Source organism: Bos indicus, chromosome 2 (assembly GCF_029378745.1).
Source record: "Bos indicus isolate NIAB-ARS_2022 breed Sahiwal x Tharparkar chromosome 2, NIAB-ARS_B.indTharparkar_mat_pri_1.0, whole genome shotgun sequence".
NCBI classification, from domain to species: domain Eukaryota; kingdom Metazoa; phylum Chordata; class Mammalia; order Artiodactyla; family Bovidae; genus Bos; species Bos indicus.
The window spans coordinates 53,782,994-53,799,437 of NC_091761.1; the positions used below are offsets into that span (position 1 = coordinate 53,782,994).

At 36.1% G+C, this 16,444-nt stretch overlaps 1 protein-coding gene across 2 annotated transcripts in view; it reads right to left on the reverse strand.

Moving 5' to 3' along the window:
- Positions 1 to 16,444, reverse strand: part of KYNU (kynureninase) — a 121,422-nt gene that overhangs the window by 49,894 nt on the left and 55,084 nt on the right. The window lies entirely within an intron of this gene.

The following is a 16,444-nucleotide window of genomic DNA, read 5'->3' on the forward strand; positions in this document are numbered from 1 at the left end:
TTGATCCTGGGACTTCCCAAAGAAGCTCATAATTAAAGAGATGTTGAATTGTACTGGGGCGGGGTGAGATTGAGGAAGAGGCAGGTGAAAGGTGGCAGGGTTTCTTGCCACTGTCTTGAAGCACTAAAATTTGTAAAATTCATTCAATTGCTATGGTTCAAAATAATGCACAGATATTAAATAAAAAAAAAAGAAAAGAAAAAGAAATACTCTGTAAGAGGGGCCTCTACCAGTTCTGTAAATATAGTATATCATTTCAGAGTGAATTTTTATCCTGAAAGTCTTTCCTTTCACCCAGCATAAATTTATTATGATTTTCAAGTATCCTTCTCACTTTTTTTCCTTTTCATCCAACTCTGGTTATAAGCAGGAGTGAAGTCCCTCAGTCATGTGACCCAGTGAACTTTAGCCTACCAGACTCCTCTGTCCATGGAATTTTCCAGGCAAGGGTACTGGAATAGGTTCCCATTTCTTTCTCCAGGGGATCTTCCTGACCCAGGGATTGAACCCATGTCTCCCTCATTGCAGGCAGACGCTTTACTGTCTGAGCCATCAGGGAAGCCTTATAAGCAGGAACTGTGCATTAATTAATTCTTGCATGGTGTTTATTTTTCACTTAAAGTCAAAATGTAATCTGTATAACATTTTCCTTCCCCTAATTATCTAACAGAGCTATCTACTATTTTGTTATTGTTGCTTTTTGAATTGGTATGTTAAGCCTTCTCTTATTTACAGCAAGAGATTGATAGGAATAGCTGTTCCTCAATACTAAAACATATAGCAGTACAAAATGCGAATAAACTCGTAAGTTAAAAGTACACAACACAATCTTCCAAGTGGAGCTGCGGTAAATATTCTAGAAATCAAGTAGCTTGGCAACTAGAACCAACGTCTAAAATTTTAAGGCAGAAGCTGAATGCTACTCAAAGTTATTTTAGCTCCGAGGCTCTTAAAGATAATATATGATTCCAGAAGTAAATAATCAGCATATGTACTGCAAGAGAAAAACTACACACAATATCCCATCCAGGAAGCTGTGACTTGATAATTACAAATGCTCATATTGAAGTTCAGCAGCAAACAGGAACAGAAACAAGAAAAACTGGGAGGGTAGACAAGATTTTACTTTAGACCATATGATGAATTATTCTAAGGTTAAGGTGTACTCATTTGAAATGTATCTTCTATCAAAATATTATTTTAAAATGTAAGTGTACAGAGAAGGATGATTTCCCAAAAAGCCCTTACACTACATGATAATTTGAGTAAGAAAACTACCTTTTTCTCCTAGAGCTATTGATTGATGGTATTTATGTGAAAATCTGTATAGAGGAGACAATAAGCACTAAAAACCAAACATCTGTGCCTCTCATGTGGGCTGTTCCTAGGGATCTGGGGAGCCATGACTCTACTTGGGAGTTTCCAGAGAACTGGATTTTGAAAAAGATAAGATATTTAACAAGGGGGACTTTTGAATCAAAAGAGTCATGACAAAGGCTGGCACAGATATCAAGGAGTTCATTAAATTAAAATGAGTACCTTTAACTTGAAATCAAAATCAGAATGAATGCTTTCACTTGATGACTTAAAGACTCTGGTTTGGATTTATGGATTAACCAAGGAGTAAAAATGGAATGCATTCTGAAATATGTATGTGTCAATCTGTACAAATTAGAGTAAAATGGTATTAGGATTTTGTTGCCTTCTTACGTCAAGCCATACTTTCATATTTTCAGAAAGTATAGTAGCTTACAGCTGTAGTTAACTAAAAGAAAATATGTTTATGAAGAATGTGTTCTGTTGGAAAAGTAACAGTGAAGTGACAGGATGTGGAATATTGGGAAGAAGAGAATGGACATGGGCACGTCCTAAGGAGCTCATCTTTGCTTGGAAACCCCAGAGTCCTGAATGGGGTGGTAGAACTCCACTCACTGAAGATGAGTAGACCTCCACTCCGCTCACTGAAGATGGCCAACCTGGTGCATTTTTAGACACCTTTCCAGGCTCTATTTATGTCACAGGAAAGACAGCCTCTATTTTTTTTTTTTTTAATTAATATGTATCTCAAGGTACTCTGTTTAAATTCCAGAACTGTTTTAGCTATAGAGTTTACATAGCTGACCAGGTAGCCTGTGGGGAACACTGGCAACTGGAGTCTGGAAAAATAGCTCTGTCTTAATAGCTATGCACTCTAGTTCTCTGAATAGATGCCTGGAGGAAAATGATAGTTTCTGAACTTGAGTGAGACTACATCTCCCACGCTATCTGACTTATTCTTGAGTCAATTTGCAGTGTGTGGTTTTGACCCAATCATTAAGATGAACTGGAACATGCACAACTCTACTTTTTGTGGTATTACACTAGATTGATATTCTAAGACATTTTCACAGATTTGTTTTTACCTTTGACAAGTACTAACACAGTCTAGAACAATTTCCTTTTTATGTGCCTCTATGCCGCATATGACTCTTTAAAGGCAGAGACAGTGGAGTTTTTCTTAATCTATTCTCTCTATCCATCTGTCTGTCTGTCTCTTTCAAATCCTGGAATCTGATATTTAGTGAGGGGTCAATATACCTGTGACAGAATGAAATTTCTAGAGAGTACTCTGTAACTCAGCTACCATTAAAGGGTTCAGTGGACTTTTCGTTGAAATTCTCCCCAGTGTCATGTAGATTAGCTTCCCAATCATGTGTAAGTTGGTAAGCTCATTTAATTAGAGAGAGGGCTTGTGCAAACACATCTAAAAGCCCCAAAGAGCTGCTACCAGGAATGGCAATGACACTGTCATTGGTGAGAGCTATTACCAGTGAAACTACCTGAGACCCATCAGAAGGAGACCCATCAGTGTCTCGGGGCATCTCTTAAAGAGAGCAGTTGGAAGGAGTGTGTTTGAAGTTCTGAGTTGGGGTACTGTTGAATGCTGGCACTGACAGAATCTTATTCAGCAGTAATTCTGATTCTTATCCTTGACATCTGCTGCTGCTGATGCTGCTAAGTCGCTTCAGTCGTGTTGGACTCTGTGCGACCCTGTAGACGGCAGCCCACCAGGCTCCCCCGTCCCTGGGATTCTCCAGGCAAGAACACTGGAGTGGGTTGCCATTTCCTTCTCCAATGCATGAAAGTGAAAAGTGAAAGTGAAGTCGTTCAGTCGTGTCCGACTCTTCACGACCCCATGGACTGCAGCCTACCAGGCTCCTCCGTCCATGGGATTTCCCAGGCAAGAGTACTGGAGTGGGGTGTCATCTCCTTCTCCGCATCCTTGACATCTAGGGCAAAGTAAAAACTGCGGTTTAACATTCTCTAAACTGAAGAGATGATCATGCAACCCTGAAGACAGGGGCCTCAGTTTCCCTAGGAAAAATAACCAAGAAAGAGGGCTATAAATATTTTCTCAGACTTTCCAAATGTTGAGACTGCTTTGTCATTACACATTAAGTTTGCAGCTGTAAAAGGAGAAAATATAGTGGAAAGAGAGGTATGGAGCCAGACTCCAGTTTCCCAGATGGCTAAGTCAGCTTGAACAAGTGCTTAACTTCTCTCAGACTCCGTTTCCCTCAATCAATCATGGGAAAAGCTCCCTGTTAGCATAGCTGGGAATATTGTAAATACTACATCACAAGTACCGGAAGCAAAGAAAGCCATCAGCAGCACCTAGTATTATTACCTTTGTACAAGGCACTCTTGAAGAAACTAGATTCATCCTTTTAGCCTGACTTTTTTAAAAGTAAAGATTGATGAGACTGACAAATCCAGAGATGAGAAATAGAAAGTAGGAATATTGGGAGCATTTTGCTAATGAAATTTAAGTTGGGGGGGAGGGGCGGTGTCAGTTAAGAAGGTCTGAGACAGAGCTAAAAGCTAACAGCTACTTGGGCAGGAAAAGTAAAGAATTCGAGAGGGAGGAAAAGAGAAAAACCCTTCAGACTCTAAAGTGTTGTGTAATTTGCAGGTAAAAATGTCTTACTACCTAACAGAGTGTGCTTTCAAGAGTAAATTTCAGCTATTTCTTTTACCAGAAAAAACAGCTATTGTCTCCTCTATTTATTGTCAGAAGTAAGTGCAAAACCAAAGAAGAAAAATAAAACAAATTGAGTAATACTGTTCTCTTCTAGAGTCTTTCTCCAGCTGGCAAGGTTCTCACACAAAATATAGTTTGTTTGATTTATTTCGGATACCCAAGATGGGAAAAATAGCTCAAGGTAATTTTTCAAGCTTAATTTAGTTCATTTAATGTTTAATAATTTAATGGAGTTGTCTGCATGCCCTAAGTATGTCAAAGAGTAGAAATGGAATTTGAAAAAGAACTCAAATTTTACAACAAGTATTTTGATTTTTTAAAGTAATTAACCATTATAAGTAATTCTTCAGAATTTTCTGATTCTAATTAAATGGGAGCATAGTTATGCTTTTTATGCAATATGTGATCCATAAAACAGCCTAATCCATCCTTACTGATATACACATTTATCCATTCACTGACCAAACAGGTACCCATTTAATGATAAATAATTATGTATATGAAAAGCACTGAGTTATGTATATGAAAGCATTAATTATTATATATGAAAAGTATGAGCCTGTGAAGTTTGTAAGGCCTACCCTCAATCAGTCAGTGAACATTCTACTTACCAAAGCTTCCTAAATTTTATAGATATGCATATAAATAATTACAAGATAGTGCAAAATGGGACCAATAATACATTTTCTATCATGCTGTGGAAATACAACAGGAAGATAGATTTAGCCTGACACAGAGGAATGAGAAAAATTTTATGACAAAGATCAAGGATCGCCCCCTCATGGTTCCACAGGAGTTAGTCAAGAAATATTGTGAGTTGAGCCTATAAGAAATACTCCCCTTTACTCAGTTTGGTAAGAATGCTGTAATGTAAGTAGAAATATATATATGCCAGCTGTCACTCTGCTTCAGTGCTGAGGTCAGTAGGTAGAAATGGGAGTTGTGTTGAAGAACTAAAGTTCCATCTAGTGGGCAGAGCTATGACTCAGTCTTACCACTTGTTATCCTACGTTAATGATGGTCTAATGTTGCCAAACATGTCACTTTTCAGAAGGTATTTAAAACTAGGAGTTTTTATATGAAATCTTTTGATCTGTCATTATTGGCATGTAATTAAAATTTTTAATGTACCACATTTGCATATACAAAGAGGGTCAGCAATTCTCTAGGACCAGTCATAACCTGTGAAGCGGACAGTGGTTGAGCTGGGATAGAGGCATAGAATCTTCATATGTGGAAGTCCAAAGACGAAGGAAAACTAAGACAGGCATGGCAACAGTGTGACATCTGTACAGAAAACACGTGAAACATTTGGTTTAGCGTAAATATAAGTCTGTGAAGGACAGCAGAGGAAATACAATATTAAATTAAGTATATGCATAATTATAAAAAGTCTGAAATGGTCTGAACTACATTCCACAAATGATAGAAGAGTGATGGGCATCATGTGGGGAAAATGAGGCAAGGGATCAAATAGGAGACACCAGGACCTAATCACAACCTCCCAATAATGGGCAGTTACTTGTCAGGTAGGTGGAAACCTTTAACCTTTACATATCTGTTTTATCTACCTATCCTGTTATACATTGGTTTTAAAGCAGCTATTTAATTTATCCATCATGTGGCAATGGTGCTCTATATCGAATAAAGCACCATTTTGATTAGAAATGAAAGTACACTCTTCCCTAATATGGTTTTCTAGTGATTACTATGTCAACCTGAATGCTCATTTTCTCAACCAAATTTGCTTGTATTATTAAGTTTACTACATACTGAACTTGATAATATTGCAAAGAAGTTTATGGGATAATTCTTAAATACATCATTCTTTAATTTCTTCCCTTAAATCTAGTTTTTATAGACAATGCTATGGTTATCCGCTTTGCTCACCACCTTACTTAAGATAATTTCCTAAGAAAATGAACATTGCCTTCTCAGCTCAGTTTTTGATTCTGTTTGCATACATAATTTACCTGGTTAAATAAGGATAACATGAAGAAGGACATTAAGAGAAATCTCACATTTTATTGGGGATTTTTTTTTCCTGCTTAAAGATCTTTTGAAATTCCACCTACATTGATTGCCATCAAACACACATTTTTCTTTCCATTCTTATGGTGGTTAGTGATTAAATTAAAATGTATGTGTACATTTCATGTTGAAACACTTTCATTTTTCAGCTTAACAAAGACTTAAATCACCCTTCCTTTGTTTATCAAGTGGCTAAAAAACATAGATCTTAAACCACTCCAGTATTTTTGCCTGGAGAATCCCAAGGACAGAGGAGCCTGGCAGGCTACAGTCTATGGGGTCACAAGAGTTGGACATGACTGAACACAGCCTTAGTCTAAGGCAACTTAAGTATTTTGTAAAATGTATATCATCTAAAAGAAACCCTAAGTATACACTTTCATTTGGGGAATTCTGGGTTTGGATGGGGCTAGATCAGAAGAAATAATTATCCACCATGGCTTTGATGAGAGTGGTTGCCAAAGCAACAATCCTGATTGACAATTTGGAGTCTTGCTTTTCTCAGATCTGTAATCCTAAAACATCTTGAGTGCAAATTTCTCTTCTATTGAGAATTAATCAATCTTCCTCACATGGTCCCTTTAATGAAAAGCTTAAATTAGATAAAACATCTGATGAAAACTTCTTAGGGACAGCTCAAAATTTTTAGATTCTTGGGCATTGATCCTCACAAACATTGACTCCAGGCTCCTACTTGGATAAACTACAGAGCGTGTATTTTGTATTTCTAAACAGAATAATCCTTTGCTATTCCCGAAGTAAAGTATGCTTAGTTAATGAGATGGTCCATCTAAAATTTAGGTCATTTTTCCCTTCTCTCTCTCTCTCTCTCTGTCTCTGACTGTATGTATGTGTGTGTGTGTGTGTTATTATTATTATTTTTAATCCTTGTATTCTGTGGATAGATTGAAATCTAGGTGAAATCAGAGTTTAGTACAGATCCTTCATTTCTGATGCTTATACAAATTTTGTCTTTAATATCACTAAGATAAAATGTTTAAATAAGAGTGATCTATGAAGAGATCAGAAAATATTTCATTTGGTAAGAAATGGATCTGTCCTCTGGTACCCCTATCTTTTGAACTGTATCATGACAGAGAGTTTTAAACTTTTTGCATAGAGACTGAAGATGACTCTATTCATCTTCTCCCTACCCATTCCTGTAAGTAGGGCATATCTTTTTAAAATTAAAACAAAACCCAGTTTGTTTCATTGTCTAAAAGCTTTCAGTGGTTCCCTATGTCTTTAAGAGAAGTTCAAGACATATAATATAGCTTAGTGGGCCCTTATTTACCCAGCCTCTGTCTGCTTTATAGACTCATTTTTTATCATACCTTTTCTATCAAATCATACAGCATTTTTTACAATCAAATTATACTGAAGTATTTGCTTCCTTGCAATTCTTTTTTTTTTTTTAATATGTAGAATGGCTCCACCATATTATCTGCCTCCTGGAGGGGTTTTTACCTAGTTAATTCCTACTCATAATTTTAGGATTTGCTGAGGTCTCATCTTGTCTAAGAAGGTCAGTCTAACACTCCAGGCTAAATTAGGAGTTCTTATTTAGAATTCTATTATTATAATTTACTCTTCAAATATTTGCTGATAGAAATAATGGATAAAAGATTCAAATGTGTATTGCTCTATTACAGAGAATATAGAGACAAGATTCTTTTTATGCACTAAGGACAAGATCCTGTTTGGTGAACTGGCAGTGACTTTAATAAAATAATGGCTGTGTGTACTACAATTTCTAGTAAAGATTACTTAATGTTGAGCATCTGAATATTAAATCTTTTCGGAAAGGGTTTATTCATTATATATAAACATTTCCTACAACATGCCAGTTTATGTTATAGTTGTATATAAAAGTATCTGGTACTGATTTTTCCTAACTGATTCACTGCTCAAATCTTGATCTCATGCAAGTATTATTGATATTATTCTTCTATAATAGTCCATGAGAGTTAACTCCTAGTCTTCAGTATTAGAAGCATCCCAGCCAAGTTTCCTGTTGAATTTTGAGCTTTGATCAATTATTTATCTCCTAAAAAGTCTCAAAATTTTTAACAATAATTTAAACCTTCCCTGAGGATAAGTGGATGCATCAATGAAGTGACCATTTATATATGAGTGTTATTTAGATACCTCAGTTTTTATTAAATGATGTTAAAACTAAAATATGTCTTTCTTTATTATAATGAGGTCTTTATTCATATTTCTGCTTTTGTCATATATTATTCTGAATCCAGAATTAATTCATTCTGTATTTAAATTTTGTGGTTATAATTGCAATTATTATTTATTAATTATTTAGGCAGCTTATAGTTGGGTCTAAGAGAGATGTTCATACTCACACCCACTAGAGAGTACCACGCAACAAAGGAGAAGCTAATAAAACAAAACACAGGGTTGCAAAATTTAGTCTTCTTTTTGGCTGTTATTTGCATTTCAATTTTCTTTAGGCTAAAAGAAACTAACATTCCAGCATCCATATACAGTAAAATAGTGTAAAATATATGACAAATAAGATAATTAATCATTCATTCAGTCAAAAAATATTTATTTGGAACCACTATCTGCCAGGCACCTTGAGTTCCAGAGTGCTGAAGGACATTTTGTATGGCATTGGAGAGGGAAAGTGGAATACAAGCATTTGGCAATGAGTTTTTTTAGGGATAAGATTATTAAAATTGTTGTTAGTTCATTACATAATTAAAAAAAAATTTCGGTCTAGTCTGTTGAATCCTAACCACGTTGCTTCTTGTTTTCTTTCATAATCTAGTGTAGAAGTGTCCAAGTAGAGTAAAGTTCTGAATATTTCACTTTCTAAGGATGCATTATTTCTTTGTTGTTTTTTTTGTAGGTTGGATATTACACTGTGATTTTTTTATATATGGTGATAATGTTTACTTATTACTTGCAATGCACTGTTTCAGGAATAGTACCTTGTTTCTGCTTAGAGCAAATACATGGGCACTGTTACCTTCCCCATTTACTAAGCAGAGAAATGAACTCACATTGATTGGTAAATGAATTAAGCCACTTAAACTATGCTAGAAACTAATAGAAAGGCATGAGTTCAAGGCCAAGTCAGCTCTGTCTCTACTATATAAATATTTCATTAATGCAAATGCTTCACTACTTTCAGAATTATAGTATAATACTCCATCAGCAAGCAAAAATACCTGAATTACAGGTGGCAAAGCTAATAGCTGTTCTTCTTGAGCACACAGATATACTTCATTTCCCAACAATGACCAAGCATTAATCAATGGAATACAAGTGGAAATAAATCCCATTCCTTTGGCTGAATATTAACAGAAGTTCTAGGATATGAAAGCCATAGGATACAACCCTGAACCCCTGGTAACTTGATCCTTGATTGCTGGATGAGCAACTAATAAATATTTATCACAGTGAAGGCATTTTTGGCTCTATCTACTTGTTACCAAGACTTAGTCTATCTTCTCTACCAAGAGTTTCCATTGACAATAATTTCTAATTACCTGTTTCTTATCATAGTCCAGGTTGAGAAATTATTATTTGTGAGAATTATTATTCATTCCACCAGATGATCTAGATTTTCTTTTTATTTCTCTCTCTTTACATTTCATTATGTTGTCTGTTAAATTGCCCATGAATTGGTTTCAAATGCTTTGTGAAATGGGGCATAAAACAAATATGAAAAAAAGAAGGAAAGAAGGAAAAATTACAGAGGGCTAGAAGAATAGAAGTAATGATGTTTCATGGGGGTATAATTGGAAGATGCAAGAAGTACTGTGGGTTTGTTAGCCCAAACACCTTCCCAGCTCTGTTTTTAGCCTCTCTTTGGTTTAGGTCCATAAAAGCTAAAAAGTCCTTTACTCATGCTTCCTCAAAGCTACTGCTTCAAAAAGCATTGAATCAGAAACTGGAAACTGCTAGGTTTTTTGGGAAAGACTTTGCACTTTGGATGAAAAGCATGGATAAAACTGTAGTGCTCTTTCTCCTCTCTTCTTTGTTTATGCGAACTGTGATATCTGGATTTGGGACAACTCTCCTAGCGACTATGACATAAGAAATCTGAAGGACATATCAGAAAGCCCTGGAGATGTCACACTAACGTTACTGAACTGCTTAGTGCATCCTAGCAAACTCCTGCCTCAAGTCTTCTGTTGTGAGAAAAATAAATTTCTAATTTTCAGCTATTTTTTCCTCTGGGACTTTTTTTTCTTGCAGCTGAAAACCTTCATAATTGCATCCTAGCAAACTCCTGCCTCAAGTCTTCTGTTGTGAGAAAAATAAATTTCTAATTTTCAGCTATTTTTTCTTCTGGGACTTTTTTTTTTGCAGCTGAAAACCTTCATAATTGATTAAGGAATATTAAAGGAAAGACTAACCCTGAGAGGAAAGAATTAAGAAGTGATTGGTTGAAAAGGTAAAGAACAGGAAACTGTCAGGGTTGAGTCTATAAAGGACTATAAGGATAGTAGTGTGAAACAGTAGTGGTATTTTGGAGGGAGACAACTCTGGAGCATACTGATCTCAAGGTGCATATAGAAGTTCTGAGTGTAATAGTTAGGTGGTCATAAATAATTTTCAAGGGTAGGAGTAGCCTGTAGCTTTTACTTGGTAGTGAAAGTTGACTGGTGCCAATAGTCAAAATCTCTAGGGACAGTAATTCAGAGGAAAATAGGGAACACCCAGTGAGTGTAGATGAGAAGAAATTATTAGTACAAACAAGTAATAGAATATGAATATATATATATATATGGCAGCACTCCAAGATAGTAGGTTGGCCAATAATACAAAATTAAGTAGATAGCTTCAGAGACAAAATATGAATATGATGTCTCTTTTCACATGCTGGCCTTCCCTTATAATATGGCTCTCTAACCTGATCTTATGCTTAGTTTTCATTGGCCTCACACATTTGTCATGATCCCAGGTCTTCTCCTCAGTTAAGTAAAGCCTCAGCATTCTCTAAATTCATTATGTGAATACAGGCCATACTACACTACCAGTTGTTGTTTGATTAATTTATTAGTTTTCCTTTTAGATGATCACTAGAAATCATTTATCTTCTCCTTACATCAGAATCAGTTTCTATACTATTTATAACAAAGAGATAACCAATTGAAAAATTGGACAAGACACTTGAACAAGCACTTCATAACAGAAAAAAATAAACTTAGCAAGTACACATTTGAAATATCTGCAACTTCACCAATAATTAGAGAAGTTCATATTAAAACTGCAATGCATTATCATTACAAACTAATCAGATTTGCTATTGGTGAAAATGTAGAGTTACAGAAATTCATGGTGAAAGTATATGACCAATTGATATAAACCTTTGGAAAGTTGTCATTGTTGATCTGGATTTAACATATACCTACATTATATTCTAAAAATGCCAAATCTAAGCATGTAACTCAGCAGAGCCACAGGACTGGAAAAGGTCAGTTTTCATTCCAATCCCAAAGAAAGGCAATGCCAAAGAATGCTCAAACTACCGCACATTGCACTCGTCTCACATGCTAGTAAAGTAATGCTCAAAATTCTCCAAGCCAGGCTTCAGCAATATGTGAACTGTGAACTTCCAAATGTTCAAGCTGGTTTTAGAAAAGGCAGAGGAACCAGAGATCAAATTGCCAACATCCGCTGGATCATGGAAAAAGCAAGAGAGTTCCAGAAAAGCATCTATTTCTGCTTTATTGACTATGCCAAAGCCTTTGACTGTGTGGATCACAATAAACTATGGAAAATTCTGAAAGAGATGGGAATACCAGACCACCTGACCTGCCCCTTGAGAAACCTATATGCAGGTCAGGAAGCAACAGTTAGAACTGGACATGGAACAACAGACTGGTTCCAAATAGGAAAAGGAGTACCTCAAGGCTGCATATTGTCACCCTGTTTATTTAACTTATATGCAGAGTACATCATGAGAAACGCTGGGCTGGAAGAAACACAAGCTGGAATCAAGGTTGCCGGGAGAAATACCAATAACCTCAGATATGCAGATGACACCAGCCTTATGGCAGAAAGTGAAGAGGAACTAAAAAGCCTCTTGATGAAAGTGTAAGAGGAGAGTGAAAGATTTGCCTTAAAGCTCAACATTCAGAAAACGAAGATCATGGCATCTGGTCCCATCACTTCATGGGAAATAGATGGGGAAACAGTGGAAACAGTGTCAGACTTTATTTTTGTGGGCTCCAAAATCACTGCAGATGGTGACTGCAGCCATGAAATTAAAAGACGCTTACTCCTTAGAAGGAAAGTTATGACTAACCTAGATAGCATATTGAAAAGCAGAGACATTACTTTGCCAACAAAGGTCCGTCTAGTCAAGGCTATGGTTTTTCCAGTGGTAGTGTATGGATGTGAGAGTTAGACTGTGAAGAAAGCTGAGCATGGAAGAATTGATGCTTTTGAACTGTGGTGTTGGAGAAGACTCTTGAGAGTCCCTTGGACTGCAAGGAGATCCAACCAGTCCATTCTGAAGGAGATCAGTCCTGGGTGTTTTTGGAAGGAATGATGCTAAAGCTGAAACTCCAATACTTTGGCCACCTCATGCGAAGAATTGACTCATTGGAAAAGATCCTGATGCTGGGAGGGATTGGGGGCAGGAAGAGAAGGGGATGACAGAGGATGAGATGGCTGGATGGCATCACCGACTCTATGGACGTGAGTTTGGGTGAACTCCGGGAGTTGATGATGGACAAGGAGGCCTGGCTTGCTGCAATTCATGGGGTTGCAAAGAGTTGGACACGAATGAGCGACTGAACTGAACTGAACTGAATTAACAGAAATGGGTGTGAATGCATACCCAAAGAAATGTATAAGGATATAGATTTATAAGGTTAGAATAAAATTTATTGTAATGGCCCTCAAATGATTAGAATAAAAAAAATTAAATGATCTATTTCATATAATACAATAATATACTGAAATGAAAAGGAAAACACTCAAAACTGTTTGAACAAAAATGGATGAACTTCACAAATACATTTGTGAGCAAATAAAAAGACATAAAACAGTGTATGTTAATCCATTCATATGAAGTTCAAAGATGGACAAAACTAATATGTATATATTTATATACATGGAGGATTCTGAGTTTTATAAATGTTCTAGAAATTTCTTGATCTAGGTGATGGTTGTAAGAGTTCAGAATAACTCATCTACCCACTTATAATTTGTGATCTTTTTGGTATATATGTATTTCTTTAATATATTTTTCAAAAATTCTATCTCCCTCTTCTCTTTCATTTGAAGTTTCTACTTGAAAATCTACTAATGTTGGCTTTTATTAATCAGTTTTTGTTCCAACCATATTTATGGAAACTTTTCTTTTTTTTTCTTAATCTCACTTAGACATTCATAATAGTGACTCTTTAATGGCATTTTTCCACCTCAGATTTCCCAACTCTTTCTTGATTGACACCTTTAATTTTCTTTCTCTCTCTTCAGCTTTATCTTCATAGACCACCCAAGAGAGCTATGTAAATCTACATTTTAAATACTTTTTCTAAATCTTCATTGAGAATGAAGGGAATTGTCTAGCAAGAGTATAAATATCTGTTAGAATAATTTTGATAATGGATAAATTGAAGTCAGCTAGATCACCATTTCATTCCCATAGTATCCATCATTTCTGTACAGTTGCATTTATATGGAACTACTCATTCCTACCTTGCTTTCTATGACTGAAAACTCAATGAGAGTCTTACCTAGTAGGCAGTTACCACATTTTGTAAGTGAAAGAAAGCCTGCAAAATACTGAAAGAATGGTTTCAGCATCAAAGTAGTTGAATGGGAGTTACATATAATATGTAGTAAACAAGTTTATTTTGCTTTTTAATGAGAAATGAAAGAAAATGTATATTTAAGCCACTTTCTTAACTTCATGTTTGTTGAGGACAGTGGAAAGTGGGAAGTAACCACTATTTAATAGCAGAATATGTGCAATCTAATAGATAATTTCATAATCTTCATAATCAGCACCGCATTCATCAAGTGGGTTCTGTTATTCCAACTAACGCTTTTGAAAACAAAGACGCAGAAGAGTCAAGTAACTTGCCCAAGTTCATATAAAATTAACTGACCTAGCCAAGATTAGAACCTCAGACTGAGTGATTCCAAAACCCACCATCTTTCTTATCTACCTTCCTGCCTCATTTCTATGAAAGTTAATGAGACATGCATGTATAGTAAGGCGATCAGAGACTTCTAATTACTTACATAACATTTTAAAATATGGTATTTTATTGAACTATGTTTATTTTGGTGCTTAAGCTTTAATATCTAAATTAAGAAGACATCATCATTATATCTTTTGTAATGCACCACTTTCATATTTATCAAATCATTTGGAAGTTGTGGTTGGAAATTCCTAGAGACCACTGGTAATGGTGCTAAATTTCTTTTCATTAGTTCCATTCATTAGCTTCAATAGCTGAATATATTAACTAGATCTCACTTATGTATTAATCCCATAACTTACTAATGTTAAGAATATAATTTGATTGTTAATATATATGGCTTTTTAAATATATGGCTTGATTGCTAAATCAAATAGAACACTTAAAGATTTTAAATACAAATTGTAACTGTTAAGTGTTTTCCCTCTTATTTTTTTCAAGCAAACATACTAAAACACTTTTTCACAAGACACATATAAAGAGTTACTGTTTCATAATAGTATACTGTGTAAATATTATTCAGTAGTATTTAAAGAAAATTACTCATTATAGGCAGTATAATGGCTTCCTTAAAGTAAACTGGGTAAAATCACATCTATGATAAACTTTTATTCTTCATCTCCCCTTCAGGTACATAGGGTTAATGAGCATAGATTATATTTAGAATGAGTTATATGATTATATTTAGAATGAATTAGAGTTATAACTATATTTAGAATATAGTTATATTTAGAATGGAATAACTGGAATGGCTCAATTCCAGTTGAGCTATTCCAAATCCTGAGAGATGATGCTGTGAAAGTGCTGCACTCAATATGCCAGCAAATTTGGAAAACTCAGCAGTGGCCACAGGACTGGAAAAGCTCAGTTTCATTCCAATCCCAAAGAAAGGCAATGCCAAAGAATGCTCAAACTACCGCACAATTGCACTCATCTCACACGCTAGTAATGTTCAAAATTCTCCAAGCCAGGCTTCAGCAATATGCGAACTGTGAACTTCCAAATGTTCAAGCTGGTTTTAGAAAAGGCAGAGGAACCAGAGATCAAATTGCCAACATCCGCTGGATCATGGAAAAAGCAAGAGAGTTCCAGAAAAGCATCTATTTCTGCTTTATTGACTATGCCAAAGCCTTTGACTGTGTGGATCACAATAAACTATGGAAAATTCTGAAAGAGATGGGAATATCAGACCACCTGACCTGCCTCTTGAGAAACCTATATGCAGGTCAGGAAGCAACAGTTAGAACTTGACATGGAACAACAGACTGGTTCCAAATAGGAAAAGGAGTTCGTCAAGGCTGTATATTGTCACCCTGTTTATTTAACTTATATGCAGAGTATATCATGAGAAACACTGGACTGGAAGAAACACAAGCTGGAATCAAGATTGCCGGGAGAAATATCAGTAACCTCAGATATGCAGATGTCACCACCCTTATGGCAGAAAGTGAAGAGGAACTAAAAAGCCTCTTGATGAAAGTGAAAGTGGAGAGTGAAAGATTTACCTTAAAGCTCAACATTCAGAAAACGAAGATCATGGCATCTGGTCCCATCACTTCATGGGAAATAGATGGGGAAACAGTATCAGACTTTATTTTTCTGGGCTCCAAAATCACTGCAGATGGTGACTGCAGCCATGAAATTAAAAGACGCTTACTCCTTGGAAGGAAAGTTAGGACCAACCTAGATAGCATATCCAAAAGCAGAGACATTAGTTTGCCAACAAAGTTTCGTCTAGTCAAGGCTATGGTTTTTCCTGTGGTCATGTATGGATGTGAGAGTTGGACTGTGAAGAAGGCTGAGCGCTGAAGAATTGATGCTTTTGAACTGTGGTGTTGGAGAAGACTCTTGAGAGTCCCTTGGACTGCAAGGAGATCCAACCAGTCCATTCTGAAGGAGATCAGCCCTGGGATTTCTTTAGAAAGAATGATGCTAAAGCAGAAACTCCAGTACTTTGGCCACCTCATGCGAAGAGTTGATTCATTGGAAAAGACTCTGATGCTGGGAGGGATTGGGGGCAAGAGGAGAAGGGGACAACAGAGGATGAGATGGCTGGATGGCATCACTGACTTGATGGATGTGAATCTCAGTGAACTCTGGGAGTTGGTGATGGACAGGGAGGCTTGGCATGTTGTGATTTATGGGGTCGCAAAGAGTTGGACATGACTGAGTGACTGATCTGATCTGATCTGATATTTAGAAT